We start from the raw sequence: 17776 nt of genomic DNA on the forward strand, positions 1-17776 counted from the left end.
CGTGCCGAAAAGCCATTCTCGTCCTCCACAAGCTGTGGAGGCCCAGGACCATGAACATATCAAAAGGTATCCCTTGATCGCTTTCAACTGGCAGAAATTGTATTCCATAGGGTGTTATGGGGAGATCTTTTTTTAGAGTGCGCTGCAAAATATCCCAGTGGAAGACTGCGTCCCAGCATTCAATGAAGGCATGTTCAATTGTTTCCGGCTTTTTACACAGTAAGCAATCGGTTGTCCAAGGCACGAATATTCCTTTCTGTTCCAGCCATACTTTAACGGGGAGTGTGTTTGTGTGCAACTGGAAGAAAAACGTTTTGCCCGCCGGTCTTAAAGGCATCCTTCTGACTCGCTTCAGTACATCTTTACCTGAGCCTCCAGAGTACACCGTCCTATACAATGGGGTGGGCAGCATGCTGTCAACTAAGTCCGCGTACAGTTGTTTCTTTGTCACTGAGGACAAATGCTCCAAAGAAAAACGTGCACAAAGTATTCTAAAGGAAGCAACTACTTCTCGGTAGTAGCCGGTCACTCTTATACTGGCAACATTGGATGTGGAAACAACAAACTCAGGCAGTGTTTTCGCCAATCTCGCCTGGATGACTGTACGGAGAAAATCGTTACTTTCATCGCGCAGGAAGAAGAATCGCGATACGATCTGTCGTATAAACAAGTGTGAGAGCCCTAGTCCATCATCGCGAACTTTGCGAAAAAGGTTTGTAAGGCTGGTCCGCTCCCAAGTGGAGTTCCAGATAAAGACGGCAAACACTCGGTGCATCTTTTGCACATTTATACGAGGCATGAACAACACTTGCATCATATACCACACTTTGGCAATCAAAAAAACATTGCACGCTGCCGCACGCGCGAACACCGATAATCCGCGACCCTGCCATCCTTTTGTTTTTTCCCTCAACTCTTCTGTTTGTTCACTCCAGAACTGCGTCGAGTCTCTATAGTGCTGAAGGGGCACCCCGAGATACCGTGCAGGCACTGAAGTCCACTCTATACCCGTGAAATTGGCGGGTGTCGTATTCCAGCTCCCATGCCATATTCCCACACTTTTTTCAAAGTTAATCTGGGCCCCAGTATAGCAACAGAAATCTCTGGCAATGCGCACAGCCTCTAGCACGCTTTCTCTGTCCTCGCAGAAGACTGCAACGTCATCTGCATAAGCCAGCATTTTAACTTCAGCGGCGTGCAGCCTAAAACCACGTATGTTTGCATCAAGGATGACTGCCCTACAGAAAGGTTCGAGGTATATGGCAAAAAGTAGAGGAGACAAGGGACATCCTTGCCTCACAGAGGAGCGGACTAGCACCTTTGAACTAAGGCACTTGTTGATGATAATCTGCATTGAACATTCTTCATAAGCCATTTTGACACCGTCTAAAATTATGCTCCCAACATTACAGTGCTGTAGTATACTGAAAAGCACCTCATGCGAGACCCGGTCAAAGGCCTTCGCAAGGTCAAGCTGTAACATGGCCACTCGACCCTCAAGGGCATCACAACATTCTAGTACACTTCTTGCGATGTGGGTGTTCGTTGAAATTGTGCCCTCTCTAATGCCGCACGTCTGATGTGGCCCTACTAGCTCTTTAATTACCACTTGTAATCGTCCAGCTAAGACTTTCATAAAAATTTTGTAGTCTGTATTGGTGAGAGATATCGGTCTATATGAGCCTACAAGAAGGAGCTTTTCCGGATCATCGGTTTTTGGAATCAGCACTGTGTGTAATGTACGAAATGAAGGAGGGACTTTTTTAAATTCATACGCTTCTGACAGAAGTTTATGCAAAATGCACGCCAATTCTTGAAAAAAGCTGCGCCTAGGCCGTCCGGCCCTGGCGATTTGCCCGACGGCAGCTTCTCTATCGCTGTTTTGATCTCGCTCACACTTATTGGCATTTCTAGGCTGTCCTTAACATCGTCATCCAGTCTTGGCATTCCGATCATGAAATCGCTGTCGAAGCCTGGCTCGAGGCGTGTGACATTGCCGAACACATCCCGATAATGGTCGATAAAAGCATTCTCGATCACCGCGGGATCTGACGTCACTTCATTTTGGAAACGTATCTGCTTGATCTCGTTTCTTGACGCCTGCCGTTTTAGAGCGCAGCTCTTTGGCGTCCGTTCCTGGGTTTCGCGTCGTCGTCGGCCTCGTAACCAGCTCCGCCCCCCTTTCATCCCCCCAGCGCTAGCAGCGACCGACTGATACCGCTGGATGCCGCTGACGCCGCTAGAGAGTCAAGATAACGTGACTGCATAGAACACCGTCGCCGCCATGCAGAAAGAGGAGGAAAGGGTCCCCCCCCCCTGTCGGCCTCGTAACCAGCTCCGCCCCCCTTTCATCCCCCCAGCGCTAGCAGCGACCAACTGATACCGCTGGATGCCGCTGACGCCGCTAGAGATCAAGATAACGTGACTGCATAGAACACCGTCGCCGCCATGCAGAAAGAGAAGGAAAGGGTCCCCCCCCCCCCCCCCCCTGTTCTTGTGTGGCGGATAGGGTGCTCTTCAGTTGCCGAGGCGCCGGTTATTTCACGTAGGCCCCGGCACGTCGACGAATACGTGACCACCTTCCCACGGCTAGACCTGGTTCTTAGCGCTGCGGAAGCGAGGGTATCATATTGTTTGTGTCGGCATCGGCGGCGTTGTCCCTGAAACCAACTCCGCAGCTGGGGTTGACTCACTATCGAAAAGGTGAAACAGCTTATTTGCTGCGCTCAAATTTCGCATTAGGAAGTAACGTAATCGTCGGTAATTTTTTCATCGCTCATTGCGCGCTTGTTTGGCACCTCACCCATCCATAACTTTTCACTACGAGAACGTATGACTGCAGCCTTGTATCGCTCTGTATCGATAACTTCTAGTTCATGTCTCACTTTCTTCACGTTCTCAGCCAATTGATCGTGGTCAAAGTTTTGTACGTTTAAAAGAAATTCCAGTTCCCTTTGCAGCTCTTTTTGCTTCTGCAGTTCTTCGTGCTTCCGGCTGCTTCCTCTTTCGATTGCAATGAGCTTAACTTGGCTCTTAAATTCCTCCCATGCAGTCCGAAAGTTTTCATGCTTCATTGTCAGCATCTCTGTTAATTTTCCCTTAACTCTGCTTGAGAACAGTTCATCATCAAGAAGCTTTTCATTGAATTTCCACATGTCCCAGTTAAATCGTGTCGTCTTAGTTTTTTTCCCGAGTGCGAAGCTCACCAAGCTATGATCTGTGAATGATAGTGGTGTGACACTGTAACTGTTACATAGGGGCATCAAGTCTAGTGAAATATACACTCTGTCCAACCTTGCTCGGCTCTCTCTCTGATTGTGTGTGTACTGCGGAAGCATACCGCCAGTGAAGACTCGGCCCACATCTTCTAGGTTGTGCTCCTCAATTAGTGAGCTCAAAAGGAGAGCACTTTTGTCACGAACATGTGCACCTCTGAATCGATCCTCCGCAAAACACACACAGTTAAAATCACCGAGAAATATGACAAAGCGATCACACTTTAAGTACTGCTCCATGTACTCAAAAAATACCATTCGGTCTTTCACATTGTTAGGAGCATAAACGCATATGATCCGCCACAAGGATTCAGAAAAAGAAAAATCTACAATAAGCATGCGGCCAGTTTGGCAAACAGTCATACTCTCTTCAATAATGCCAGCACTCTTCCGTATCATCAGTGCGCACCCGCCTGACATGCCATTAGCATGGCATACACACACATTATAATGCGCGGTAAAAGGCATCACCATGCGATCGGTCTGCTCTTGAGTCTCGACCTTAGTTTCTTGTATCGCGATGACATCGAGTTCCTTCTCCATACAGAGGCGACTAAGTTGATACTGTCGCCTACGTGCTCCAAGGCCACGAACATTCAAGGTGGCAACTCTTAATGCTGTCTCTAGTCTCAGAGCCATGTATCTTATAGAGCACACCGTTCGCACAGTACCTCTGGGTAACTACTGATATTAGCGCTTTGCAACAAGTAAGCAATTGGCAGCACAATTCCCACGCGTACCTTTGCGGTGTACGCAGTGGCTACTTCTGAAAAGGCGTCCATCTTTTGACGACGCTGGCCTGGACGCCCCAGTAGGCGCCACGTCCTACGGAGGCGGTGTTGCCGCCGGCCGTCTGTCCGGCGGAATGTTCGGTTTCGGACGGAAGGGCGCCCGACGGCCCACCGGTGCTTTCGTCGGGGGTTCATCGTTGCTCTCGTTGCCAAGGTTCTCGTGCTGGTTGTTGGCTGAGTCCCGTGACCTTTTTGTCGCCGCGTTGCTTACACCCGATTCTGCGACGTCCATCAAATCGCTTCCAGGTGCGTGTTTTGCTGCATCCACCTCGGTAGCGGCTGGTTCGGTGGCCAACTCCTTCACATTTTCATCGCTTGGCCTTTCCTCTTGAGTTTTCTGCTGAGTAGGTTGCACTGTAGCCGCGTTCGGTAGGCCAGCGCTATGCTCAGACGGCATTAATTACGGCCGTGTCCGACGGCCGACTCTCCGTGCGGGAGGCCTCAGCGACGTCAGCCTCGTCCATGAAAAGGTCCGCCACGTCTTCCTTGGGCGCCGGTCCTGTTACCGACGCGTACGTCCTTTCACACTGCGCTTCGTCATGGCCGTAGCGACGACAAAGCGTACATTTCGGGACGCGGCAGTCACGTCGAACATGACCGGTGTTTCGGCATTTCAAGCACAACGGTGCTCTGCCAGGGACAACAACCAAGGTCTGCTCACCGGCGATACGAAGTTGGTGGGGCAGGTCTTCCACGGTGAGACCCGTCCGCAGAACCAAGGACACCACTCGCGTTGACGATTATTTTTCTTGCACGCCGTGAACACGCCATTTCTCCTGGCAAACGTCAATCACCTTTCCGTAAGGTGAGAGGGCTGTCCGTATGTCGTCGTCAGGCATGTTGTACAGCATCCAATGCAGCTTCAATTGCACCGCCTGGTTGGCTGGGTCGACCACAATACAGCGATGCTCCTTCACTTTCATGTTCTTGACGCTTGCGAGCCTCTTGACGCCTTCGTCGCTCTTGAAGGTGATTGCCCAAACGTGGCTCATCTGATACGCCCCAAGGGCGATAACATCGGGCAGTAGGCCTAAGCCCGCCAGCGCATCGCGGAAGTGCTCCACGCGATACGGCCTGGCCCGCACATCAGCATGCAAAAAAAAGGTATTTAAAATAATACGGCCTGTCGGCAGTTGAGGCAGCAACACTTGATATTCCGGGTCTTCAGTATCAAAAATCCTGTTACCGCGGCCCTGCTGGGCCGCTGAAGCCGCTCCTACGGAGCCCTGCATCCTGTGTCCGTTCACGAGCGTGGCCGGAAGCAGAATCCTCTGCCACGACTGCTCAGCGCGGTGGCATCTGCGAGGAGAGCGACTGCCGGCTCGTGCTGAGTAAGTCGTTAAAAGAAAAATATCAGCGCAGTCGACAGGACTCGAACCTGTGCGGGGAGACCCCAATGGATTTCTAGTCCATCGCCTTAACCACTCGGCCACGACTTTTTTTTCTTTATTGCCGGACTTCGACAGAGGTCAAACAGAGAACATTCACCAAAAACAATCACAAAATCTGGCACAATAGTAGCCTAAAACCCACTTCGGTTAGGCGTTGTCAGGCTAAAATTCTCTGAGATGCGTCAAAGGTTCTAACTTTGACAACCACTCAGGAACACATGATCTTGTTTGCAGTATCTCACAAAACTTGTGGATGTTTTCCCGGAAATACATTCGAGCCGGCCTCGCGTCCGGGTCACAGTTAGGCTAGCCACCCTATCACAGTGGTACCCCGCCGTTCGAGAGCGCCATATACTATGAAGGCCCAAAAGCATGATAAGATCTTCTGGTAAGCCACCTTCGTTCTCTGTAGGCAGAAACCTGATTCCTTGAGGGTGCAGCGGTAATTCTTTCTTTAAGGTCCTTTGCAGGACGTCCCAGAAATAAACTCCCTCCCAACAATGAAGAAAAACGTGATCTATGGTTTCTGGTTGCTTGCATATTAGACAAAGTGATCCCCATGGAAGAAAAAGCCCCTTAGCCTGTTGAAATGATTTGACACTCAAAGTGCCTGTGTGCAGCTTGAAAAAAAAAAGTTTTTATCCCGGACGGCAAATGCATATTTTTAACTCGTTTAAGGACATCGCTGCCTGGGCCTCCAGTGAATAAGGCTCTGTACATAGGTTCTGCGAAAACAGTTTCACATAGCCTCTTGTACAACGTTTTCCTCTTAACATTGCTTAAAAATTCTAATGAAAAACGGGCGGTGAGAAATCGAACACTGAGGACAATCTCTCTGAAAAACTCTGAAGTTCGTCCAGTCATTTGTTGTGTTGAGACAACGCACTCCGGCAAAGCGCACCCGAGCCTTACTTGGCACATGGTGCGAAGAAAGGGATCTTTAATATCCCGTAAAAAAAAGAACCTATTTACAACTTGGCGCAAAACCAAATGCCCGAGTCCAAGTCCGCCTACTTTGACGCCCCGGAAGAGATTCGACCGACTACACCTCTCCCAACTTGAGGCCCAAATAAAAACTGCGAACACACGATGAAGCTTTTGCACATTCAACCGATAACAGTGCAACACTTGCATTACATACCACAGCTTACTTATCAGAAAAAGATTGCAAACTGTGGCTCTCGAAAAAATAGACAACTGGGCGCTTTTCCATGTTGCTGCCTTCTCTCGCGTTTCTTTCACTTGCTCTCGCCAATAAGGCTCAGAATCTTGATAAAATTCCAGCGGAACGCCCAGGTACTTAACGGGTGCTGTCAACCATGAGACATTGGCGCAAGTTTCTGGGGTTGATGGCCAATCTCCGTGCCAGAATCCAAGACACTTCTGCCAGTTCACCAAGCTTCCAGTAACTGCACTAAAGCGTTTTGCAACGTCGACCGTATGAGTTATACTCCTCTGATCGGAACAAAACACAGCGACGTCGTCTGCGTATGCAAGCAACTTCACTTCCGCTGCCTGCACTCGGAAACCATGAATTGAATCGTTTTCAATAATTCTTAAACACAGTGCTTCAATGTATATACAAAACAACAGGGGGCTGAGGGGGCAGCCTTGGCGCACCGAACGTTGTACGCTTATGGGGGCCCCCAGCTTCTTATTTACAATTAACCTTGTACTGCAGTTACGGTACGCCATGGCAACTCCCTCACTAATTACGGACCCGACAATAATATGGTCTAGAACACAAAACAAAAGTTCATGGGATACACAATCAAACGCTTTCTCGAGGTCGAGCTGGAGGACTGCCACACGGTCATGCGTGGCATCACAGCACTCCAGCACGCACTTTGCTTTGTGGATGTTATTAACAATGGAACGCCCTTTTATCCCGCATGTTTGGTGTGAGCAAACTAATACCCGTATTACGGTTTGTAACCTGGCCGCTAGAACTTTCACGTATATCTTAAAATCCACATTTGTCAAAGCGATCGGCCTGTAAGAGGACACCTGTCTTAATTTTTCTACCTGCTCGGTTTTCGGAATAAGTACGGTGTGAGATGACGCGTACGATGCGGGAAGTGAATCTAATTCATAAGCTTCATTGAACACAGCGGTTAGTATTGGTGCTAAATCGTTCTTAAACGTTTTGTAAAACGCCGCGCTTAGCCCGTGAGGTCCCGGCGACTTTCCCGCGTTCAATTTATCTATGACCAGTTCTACTTCGGCTTCACTAATCGCCCGCTCCAATCTTTGTTTGTCTTCATCGGCTACACGAGGCATAGCCTCCAAAAATTCTTCTTTGAACAGTGCCACATCTACTCGATGCCGGGCAAAAAGCATTTGATAATGATCAAAAAAGGCTTGCGCGATACCATCATTGTCATTCACCGTTTGGCCTCCCCTCTCAATTTCTGCTACGTTATTTGGCCGTGCGCGCTCTCTTTCTATTCCCAGTTATCCCAGTGCTCGTTTTGTGGGCGTCTCACAAGCAGCAAATTCTTCGGCTCTCGCGCGTACAAGCGCCCCTCGATAGCGGTCTTCTTCGATCACTTCTATCTTTTGCTTGATTTTTTTGATATCGTCTAAGAACATACCCGGGGATTTGCACTCCTCCGCAAATAACTTGTCAAGCAGGGACTTTAATTGTGCTTCGTGTAACTTTTCTTGGTATTTTATACAGCTAGCTCTGTCGATGGCTTTTATTTTAATTTGTTGTTTGCAAATTTCCCATTGAATCCCCCATACGTGTATGCCGTCGCGCGTTACTTTATTTACTTCTTCTTTTACGATCTCAGTGAATGTTTCGTCCCGTAAAAGCTGGTTATTTAATTTCCATAAGTCCCACTTAAATACACTAGATCGTTTTTTAACTCCTATATTGCACTGCACCATGCAGTGATCTGAGAAAATCACGGGCACAACATCATAACTATGGCATTTTGGCACCAGATCTAAAGATACATACATTCTATCGAGACGAGCATGACTACTGCGTTGAAAATGCGTGAACATAACATTGCGCGTACCTTCCACACATTCAGCCACGTCCTCCAAGGCAAAAAGATCTGTTAATCGACACAAAACTTCGGTGCTTCCATCCCGGTGGGAACGTGTGCTGGTTTTATCATCAGCATTCAAAACGCAGTTAAAATCACCCAGAAGAACTACCTGTTTTTCAGTGCTTAGATATTGCTGGATACTTTCAAAAAACACAACTCGATCCTCCAGTACATTGGGCGCATAAATGCAAATGAATCGCCATTCAACACCCGCGAAACGAAAGTCCACCACTGCACATCGACCCGATGGACATGAAAAATGCGCCTGCACCTCAAGACTCGGCAGTTTTTTAACAAAAATAATACATCCGGCCGATGTGCCATTTGCGTGGCTAACGACTGCGTAATATCTGGCCGTGAAACGCTGCACCAAAATCCCGGTCTCTTAGTCCCCTTCCACTTTGTTTCTTGGATAGCAAGAACATCAATCCCACGGTCTGTTAGGAGGCGGTAAACTTGGCTCTGCTTCTTTTTACCGGCTAGACCCCTCACATTGAGCGTACCCACCGTGAGCGTAAGCGCAGTTGCCATTTTTATAGGTAGCGAAGAGACCGAGAGATCGGTGCTTACCGCCCACGCCTAGCACGCAGCTAGACGCCGTCGCCGCCACCAGAACCATCCGGTGCAAGAGCCTGGCTCTGCTGCACAGGCCCCTTGTCGTCGACCCGCTTTTCCGCCGAGACATTGGGCCGCGGCTTGAAACTGGGCCGGCGCCCTTGGGCCGTTTTCGCTGGCGGCTCCTCGACGCTGGTTGCTGTCACCTTGTCTCCATCGCCGCCAGTCTGGTCGTGGGGTCGCTTAGCTGCTGCAGTGACGCTAGCAGTGTGTGCGCCGCACTTGTCTGGGTTATCCGCGCTCCTTGACGGCTCGGCGCCCTCCGCCTCTCTGGTTGCGTCGCCAAGGACAATTGTCCTTGGCGTCACCGCTGCCAGGTATTGAAGAGGCCGTCACTGGCTGGCCCTTTTCGGCTGACTCAGTGCCTTTCGCCGCATCCTCTGCCTCAACGACGTCCATGGTAAAATCAGCCGGCTCGTCCGCTGGTACAGGCCCTGTAGCTGTCGCGTACGTGCGAACGCACTCGACGTCACTGTGGCCGAACCGCCGGCATTTCGAGCACCGGGGCACCTTGCACTCGCGGCGGACGTGTCCTGTGCCGCGACAACGCAGGCATTGCATTGGGCGTCCAGGAGCGACGACGAGGGCCAATTCGCCGCCGACTCGTACCTGATGAGGCAGGTCGTCCACTTTCATGCCAGGTTTCATTTTCAGAAGAATGGTCCTCGTTGTCGAGCCTTTCTCCTTGACGCCTTCGACGCGCCAACGCTCCCGCGTCACCGTTCCGTACGCCGCGAAAGCCATTCGCACATCTTCATCGGGCACGCCGTGCAGCAACCAGTGGAGCCGCAACTTGAGCTGCTGGTCCTCGTGGTCGATGATCAGACAGCGGCGTTCTTTTACCTTCAGCTCCTTCAGCGCAGCCAATTTCTTCGCACCATCCGCAGAGTCGAAAGTCACCGCCCATACGTGGTTGATATGGTACGCCCCCAACGCTACCACGTCGGGGAGCGCGCCAACGTTAGCGAGAGCATCCCTGAAATCTTCGACCTTGTACGGTCGCATTCGCACGTCAGCGTGCAAAAAAACGGTGTTGAGAACAACACGTCCTGTAGGCAAAGTCGGCAAAATAATCTGATACTCATCTTCAGCGTGTTCAATCCTGTTACCGCGGCCGGAAAGGGCCGCTGTCGCTGCTCCGTTGGAGCCCATGATTCTGCGTCCTCACCGAACGGTAGCCGGAAGTAGAATGCGACCACGACTGCTCAGTGCGGCGGCAGCGGCGAGCAGAGCGGCTGCCGGCTCGCGCTGAGTAAGTCGTTAAAAGAAAAAGATCAGCGCAGTCGACAGGACTCGAACCTGTGCGGGGAGACCCCAATGGATTTCTAGTCCATCGCCTTAACCACTCGGCCACGACTGCTCCTTTTTTTTTTCTTTATTACCGACTTGGCCGGGCAAACAAAACAAAAATACAATGACATGACAATAAAAGCACAGGTCAGTTTCTAGCTAGCGCACGATGATAAAATGGGTTAAATGATTTTAGTTGGTCGAGGACAGGCAGCCACTCAGGCTGAGGAGCTTGCTGTCCGAAAACTTCCTGAGTATACATGATGCTCTCAATGAAATACTGATGAGCCGGATTCACAACAACATGTTCATGCCTGACATCCATTCGCGTACGCCATAGGCTGTGCAGGCAGAGCAACATTAGCAGGTCGCAAGGCACTTCACCTGGCTCTGCACATGGTAGGAAGCGTATTCCAAAAGGAGTCAGGCCACGACTGCTCAGTGCGGCGGCAGCGGCGAGGAGAGCGGCTGCCGGCTCGCGCTGAGTAAGTCGTTAAAAGAAAAAGATCAGCGCAGTCGACAGGATTCGAACCTGTGCGGGGAGACCCCAATGGATTTCTAGTCCATCGCCTTAACTACTCGGCCACGACTGCTTTCTTTTTTCTTTATTGCCGGGCTTCGACACAGAAAATTTGACAACGCAAACAATCAACAAAACTGAAGTAAAGCTATGTACATACGACTCGTGGTCAGGCAGCATGAATCTGGCTTCGTCAAATTAAAATTCACGCAATGTACAGAGCGGCTCTAGTCTTCAGAGCCACTCTGGAGGCTCCGCGGCGGCTTTCTGAATTGCCAGAAACATGTCCATACTTTCGCGGAAGTAAATTCTGGCAGGTCTCTCGTCTCTGTCACAATGACAGCCTGCCATTCTGGAGCGCCATATACACTGGAGGCCTGTCAGCATTATTAAGTCGAAAGGCACCCCATCCTCATTTTCAACAGATAAGTACCGAATGCCATACGGGTCTAGTGGAAATTCTTTCTTTGAGGTTCGCTGCAATACATCCCAAAAATAAACCCCTTCCCAACAGTGTAAAAATACATGGTCTATTGTTTCCGGGTTTCTGCAAATTCAACAGTGAGATCCCCTGGGTAAAAATAATTCCTTTCCCTCTAAAAATTTTTTAACCGGTAAGGTTCCGGTGTGCAGCTTAAAAAAGAAGGTTTTTGTTCCTGATGGCACCTGCATGTTTTTAACTCTCTTTAAAACATCTTTGCCTTGGCCTCCACTGTACAAGGCCCTGTACAAGGGCACCGGGAAAACTACATCGCACAAAGCACGGTACAGTTTCTTTCGTTTCACAATCGCAGAAAGTCATTTGAAAACCGCGCCGAAAGAAACCTTACACTGACAACGATTTCCCGGCATAAACCGGTGATCCTACTGTAAACCTCAGCAGTTCCGACTATGTACTCTGGAAGCAGATGTCGCAGCCTAACTTGGCATACGGTACGCAAAACCGGGTCTCTTGTGTCCCGAAGAAACAAAAAACGATTGACCAGCTGTCTCAAAAACAAATGGCCCAGTCCCAGCCCGCCGTCTTGAACCTGTCGGAACAGGTTGGTCCGGCTGCAGCGCTCCCATTCAGACGACCAGATAAAGATGGCGAAAATTCTGTGCAGCTTTTGAATGCTTAACCGTGAACAGTGCAACACCTGCATGACGTACCAGAGCCTGCTGATAAAGAACAAGTTGCAAACAGTGGCTCTGGCGAAAATGGACAAGGTCGTTCCTTTCCACTTATCCGCTCTCTCCCGTATCTCCTTAATCTGTCCTGTCCAATACTGTTCACTGTCACGGTAAGCAGCGAGTGGAACGCCCAAGTATATATCTGGCTTCGTAGTCCAAGGAACGCTGGCAAACCGCTCAGGCGTAGATGCCCACCCGCCATGCCACAGCCCGAGGCACTTCGACAAGTTAACCCCGCTTCCTGTAGCTTGGCTGAAGTCTCGTACACATTGAACGGCCTCGCTTATGCCTCCCTCGTCAACGGAAAACACAGCAATGTCATCAGCGTACGCTAAGAGCTTAACTTCGGCTCCTTGTAAAGTGAATCCGTTAATACTCCTGTTTTTCAGTATCTTTAAACAAAGGGTCTCCACATAAATACAAAATAAAAGGGGGCTGAGGGGACAGCCCTGGCGCACCGAACGCTGCACGCTAATGGGAGCCCCCAGACTCTTGTTAACGATCAATCTCGTCGTGCAGTTCCGGTATGCCAGGGCCACACCCTCGAGGATAACAGAACCAACATTAACATGGTCTAATAGTGAAAACAAAAGTTCATGGGCAATGCAGTCAAAAGCCTTTTCTAAATCGATCTGGAGGATAGCCACCTGACCATTAGTGTCATCACAGGTTTCTAAGACACTGCGCGCAACGTGAGTATTTGTAAAAATAGACCGCCCTTTAATCCCGCAGGTCTGATGCGGACCAACTATTAAATGAATCACGGTCTGCAACCTTCGTGCCAAAACTTTCATGTAAATTTTGTACTCGACGTTAGTGAGTGCTATGGGTCGGTATGCTGTTACCATTCGTAATCTGTCTATGTCGTCAGTCTTGGGAATCAGCACAGTATGGGACGACCCATAGGACGGAGGCAGTGCTTTTACTTTATAGGCTTCATTAAAGATTACCTGCAAGACCGGGGAAATTACACTTTTAAATTCTTTGTAGAATGCCGCGCTGAACCCGTCCGGTCCAGGCGACTTACCAGGGTTTAAACTGTCTATTGCTTGCTCAACTTCCCCTTGACTTATCTTCTGCTCTAATCTGTCTTTAGTTTCGTCATCCAGAAGCGGCATCTCGGCTAGAAACGCCTTCTTAAATGTGATAACATCTACCGGATGCCCTGCGAAGAGCGCCTGGTAATGCTGGAAAAAGGCTGCTTTGATGTGATCGATGTCTGTTTTTGAAACACCTCCCCATTCTATTTCGTTAATGTGATTTCTTTCGGCCCGGGCTTTTTCTAAACCAAGCGCTCGTTTCGTTGGCGCTTCCCCCGCAGCCATGTCTTCTGCCCTTGCCCTCACCAATGCTCACCTATAACGTTCTTGTTCGATTAGCTCTAGCTTTTGTTTGGTTTTTCTTATATCCTCTATCCATTCACCAGGCGCTCGGCATTCCTGTTTTATCATCTTCTGAAGCAGTGCCTTTAGCTCCATTTCCTCTTTTTTTGCTTCATGACGTATACAGGTGGCTCTTTCTATTGCTTTTAATTTTAAAGTTTCTTTAGTGAGCTCCCGCTGCTGCCAAATCCTCATGTTACTACTTGTTTCTATTTTTGCTATTTCTTCCCTTACAGCTCGGTTATAAAATTCGTCCTGGAGTAGCCTGTCATTTAACTTCCACATTTCCCATGAAAAACCATTCCCCTTCTTAATGAAACCTATGCAGCATTGAACCAAACAGTGGTCAGAAAATGAAACCGGCAGCTACATAACTATTGCATTTAGGTACAGTTTCCGCGGATGCATAAATTCGGTCTAGCCGTGCGTGACTTGTGCCCTCGAATCGTGTGTACCTTACAGCACACGTTCCTTCAACACACTCTGCTACATCCTCGAGGTTGCAGTTGACAATCATTCGTAACAACACTTCGGTGCTTTTATCTCGGAAACCTCGGACGCTTGTCTTGTCGCGCGCACTAAGAACACAGTTGTAATCGCCCATAACAATCAGCTGTCTGTCCGTGCGAAGCCGTTCTTCGACGCTTTCAAAAAACGCGGCTCGGTCATCAACCACATTAGGTGCGTACAGGCAAACAATGCGCCAGTCTATGTTACAGAGCGAAAAATCGATGGACACGTGTCGACCTGACAAGCACGAATGATGACCGTGTACCTCTATTCCCGGCAACTTCTTAACAAAAAGAATACAGCCAGCCGATGTACCTACAGCATGGCTAACGACGGCAAAATACCTAGATGTGAAACGTCGCACCATGCTCCCGGTCTCTTCCTCACCATCGACTTTAGTCTCCTGCACTGCCAGTATATCAATATCTTGCTCCGTTATAAGTCTGTACAGCTGGCTTTGTTTTCTTTTCCCTGCCAGGCCTCTGACGTTTAGGGTGGCGACTTTAAACGGAGTTGCAGAAGCCATTTTAACTTAGGAAGAAGAGACCGAAAGCACGGTGCTTAGCTCCAGCGCCTAGCATGTCGCTAGACGCTGCCGTCGCCGCCGGTGTCCTCCGGCGCGAGCACGTGCTCCTGGTCAGGAGGCGCCTTGTCGCCGCCACGCTTCTCAGGCGGAACTTTTGGGCGCGGTCTCAGGCTAGGGCGTCGTGCTTGGGGCGTCTTTGTCGGCGGTTCCTCGACGCTGGGCTCTGCTGCCTTCTCCCCGTCGGCCTTGGTCTCGGCGTGCGTAAGCTTCGCAGGTGTAGTCACGCCGACGTTCATGCGGGAGTCGGCCTTGTCGTCGTGCCTCTCGCTGGCCGCCTTCCGTTCCACGTCCACGTGCACGGGCGGGCTCGCTCCATTTTTGGGCGTCTCCACAGGCGTCGAAGATGAGTCAGCAGCTGGCGACCCGCTCTCCTGTGCGACAGCCCAACAAACACAAAATCTCCTCAAAATCTCCCAAAAATGACCCATCGGGACATCTGGAATCTCCCCAGGAGGTGTTCATTTTTCCCGAACACATCTAAAATACGTCCCCACAACTAGCAATGTCCAGAAAGTTGTGCGTCCCATGGAAAGCCCCAAAAGGTTAATGCTCGATTTCTCGGCTCTGGTTCAATAAAATTATTCCTCCTTTTTCGTGCAGCCTGCAGGCATCCAAGCGCACATATGTGCCAAATTTCAGGTGCATACTTACGTTACAGGTGGTGTAATCCACCTTTCCACTCGTCTGAATGCGTGCTGGCTCGGCCGTTCTGCACTTATCCGTTTACGTGAAATATCCTAGCATTTTGCACACAAAGGAAATATGAACTCAAAAAGTCCCCCGATTTGGCCCATATAAGAGCAAATAGCAGCGCCATACAGAAGTAATTTCAGTTTACTAGCTGTGCTCTTAGCACGAATTGCATCCTGTCGTCCATGCCAGCGTCCGCACCATACTCCACCACAATCAAAATGCATTCATGCTTCAGTCAAAGGAAAACAATACAGACCGAATTGAAAGTCCATGCCGAACAAAACTTACGTTCAACGGCGCAAATCTGAATGAATCTGAATGAATACAAACAGCAGACGCAAACGTATGCACCATTTAATACACAGTGTACATAACACTACGGCGCCATGCATATAATGATGGCCACTTTTTTCTCCAGCCCTGAGAAATCTGCAATATGAAGCAAGTAAAACAGAATACAGGCTGAAAGTTCATGCACCTTAAACGAGCATTCTAAGGGCTACAAAAGCAGATATGCACACGCAAAAGAAAACGTATGTAAAGAGCAACTTGCGTCACAAAAGAAAAGACGAGATGGGCGTACGCTGCAGACACGCAGTTTCAGGTCACGGATTTTCTTCAAGTTAAACCCCCCTCACGATTAGAGATCGGTGCAAGCTTCAGCGACGTGTTATCAAAACAGAAAAAAAATATTAGTTCTACTAGGCGAAAATAAAAAAAGTGCGAAAAGGGCCTGCAGTATGCTTAAATAAATAAATAAATAAATAAATTAAAATAAACCAACATACCTTGACGACGTTGCCTACGGAAACCCAGGGATGAAATACAAGGCTGCAACAGCTGAAACCATAAATTAAACGCAAGCTTCTGTCCTGCGCCTTCTCACAGCACAGCGAGCGCTCAAACATACGCGTTACACCCTCGTAACCATGGTGTTAGAATAACACCATGCTCGTAACGATCCTGGGAGTTTTATTTTCTTGTGACTAAGTGTGGGGATAAGACTGCTTGGAGCCAGGCGGGAAGGTGAACGTGCTCAGGTACGTGCGGTGGCGCGCTGCATCCATGGTGCGGCAGACCGCGCATGCGGCACAGTCCAGCTTGGGAGTCGAGATCAAGGCACGATTAATCCAGTGGGAGAGAGTCAATATAACCACGCGAACACTGCACAAACTATACCGCTGCGGCAGGATGGCTGCACGGTGGCGAAGTAGAGCAGGCTAATCCATGGTCACTCGCAGAAAGAGAGTGGTGGGCCTCCGAAGGTCCTTCCCGCCTCAGACCGTAGTAGACGGCCACGCTGCCACCACCAACGTGCTGCAGTCGTCGGAGGCGCTGAGGAATGCAGGGTGTGTGCGAGGAGTCACCTATTGCCACGAACTCCGCTGCCGCGAACGCCGCCTCGAACAGCGGCATCAGTAGGGCCGTGGAGCTGAGCAAAGGACATGCAATGCGCCGCCGCGGCATCTGTTCCAAAAGGAATGGTGTGGGCACGCCGAGGTGCGCGGGAAAACTTCCGTGAATCCGTAGCTACGAAGTCCACGACAGCCCAGTTGGCGCAGTGACGAGAGCAAGAACTGCCGCGCGCTGGGGCTTGTGCTCGAACGTCTCGGGCAGCACGAATAAGCGCGCGCAAAATGGCGTCCGTCCAGCGAGGAAGCCGGGCGAGCGACGGGAGGCCATTACTGCACTTCTGCTAGACAGCGGCGCAGCGAGGAGTGCCGATAGTCGGAGACGCCTGAAGGGACCACCACATAATGTTGAAGTTGGGCGCAAGCTGGGAAAACGCTAGAAGACGTGAAAGCTGGTGACCGCCGCTGCCGGCGGCGCGATGAAAATGCAGACCGCCGCCGCCTGCCTGCAGCATGGAGCCGACGGCCCACGTGCGAGAAACGCATGCGCCGAGAGAGATGCGGGGTTTACCGTTTCCTTCGGCTGTTCGAATGAAACTGCCGTTTCATCTCTCAAAACGGCGAGTGCAAGAGGAAAACCTTCTCTCCCCGCAGCTTGTGGCGCGAGGGAGAGAGAAAAGAGAGCGAGCTGTCAATTTTTATTTCTTGTTGAAAACCATCGGTCCCAAAAACGTTATACCCAGTTACCTTTCTGGGACCAAAATGCATTAATTCTTTTTTGTTGCTGCTTAAAACTCTCGAAAGAACGTTTCTAGACCTTTAGTGGGAGCACTGCCTTTTTTCTTGTGTTTCTATGTCTTGCCTCTATGGTCTGGAAACGTTTGATAAATGCTGTACTGGGACTGGGACATTCCATCCTTTTTGGGAGTTTCTGAGGAGGTTTTGTGTTTGTTGGGAGCCGTGTCGGTGTTGCTACTCGCAACAGCGCGACACCCGACACGAGAACGAAGAAAGAAGACACGACGAGTGCCGACCACCAATGCTATTTTTAGGTAGTCAGTTCTCGTTGTGCCTTTTTCCTTCGTCCTCGCCTCAGGTGTCGCGCTGAATGTCGCAGGTGTAGCGCTGAAGCGATGAAA

At 49.9% G+C, this 17776-nt stretch overlaps 3 non-coding genes and 1 pseudogene across 3 annotated transcripts; all 4 read right to left on the reverse strand.

Moving 5' to 3' along the window:
* Nucleotides 1-4100: 4100 nt before the first annotated feature.
* On the reverse strand, nucleotides 4101-5298 carry LOC149360394 (uncharacterized; annotated as a pseudogene).
* Nucleotides 5299-5423: 125 nt separating this feature from the next.
* Nucleotides 5424-5505, reverse strand: TRNAS-AGA (transfer RNA serine (anticodon AGA)). Its single transcript has one exon. It is a non-coding gene; the product is annotated as a tRNA-Ser (tRNA).
* Nucleotides 5506-10409: 4904 nt separating this feature from the next.
* On the reverse strand, nucleotides 10410-10491 carry TRNAS-AGA (transfer RNA serine (anticodon AGA)). Its single transcript has one exon. It is a non-coding gene; the product is annotated as a tRNA-Ser (tRNA).
* A 441-nt stretch (nucleotides 10492-10932) lies between these two features.
* On the reverse strand, nucleotides 10933-11014 carry TRNAS-AGA (transfer RNA serine (anticodon AGA)). The gene has a single exon. It is a non-coding gene; the product is annotated as a tRNA-Ser (tRNA).
* Nucleotides 11015-17776: the final 6762 nt, after the last annotated feature.

This window comes from Amblyomma mixtum, chromosome 2, assembly GCF_055824585.1.
Source record: "Amblyomma mixtum isolate Tamu chromosome 2, ASM5582458v1, whole genome shotgun sequence".
NCBI classification, from domain to species: Eukaryota; Metazoa; Arthropoda; class Arachnida; order Ixodida; family Ixodidae; genus Amblyomma; species Amblyomma mixtum.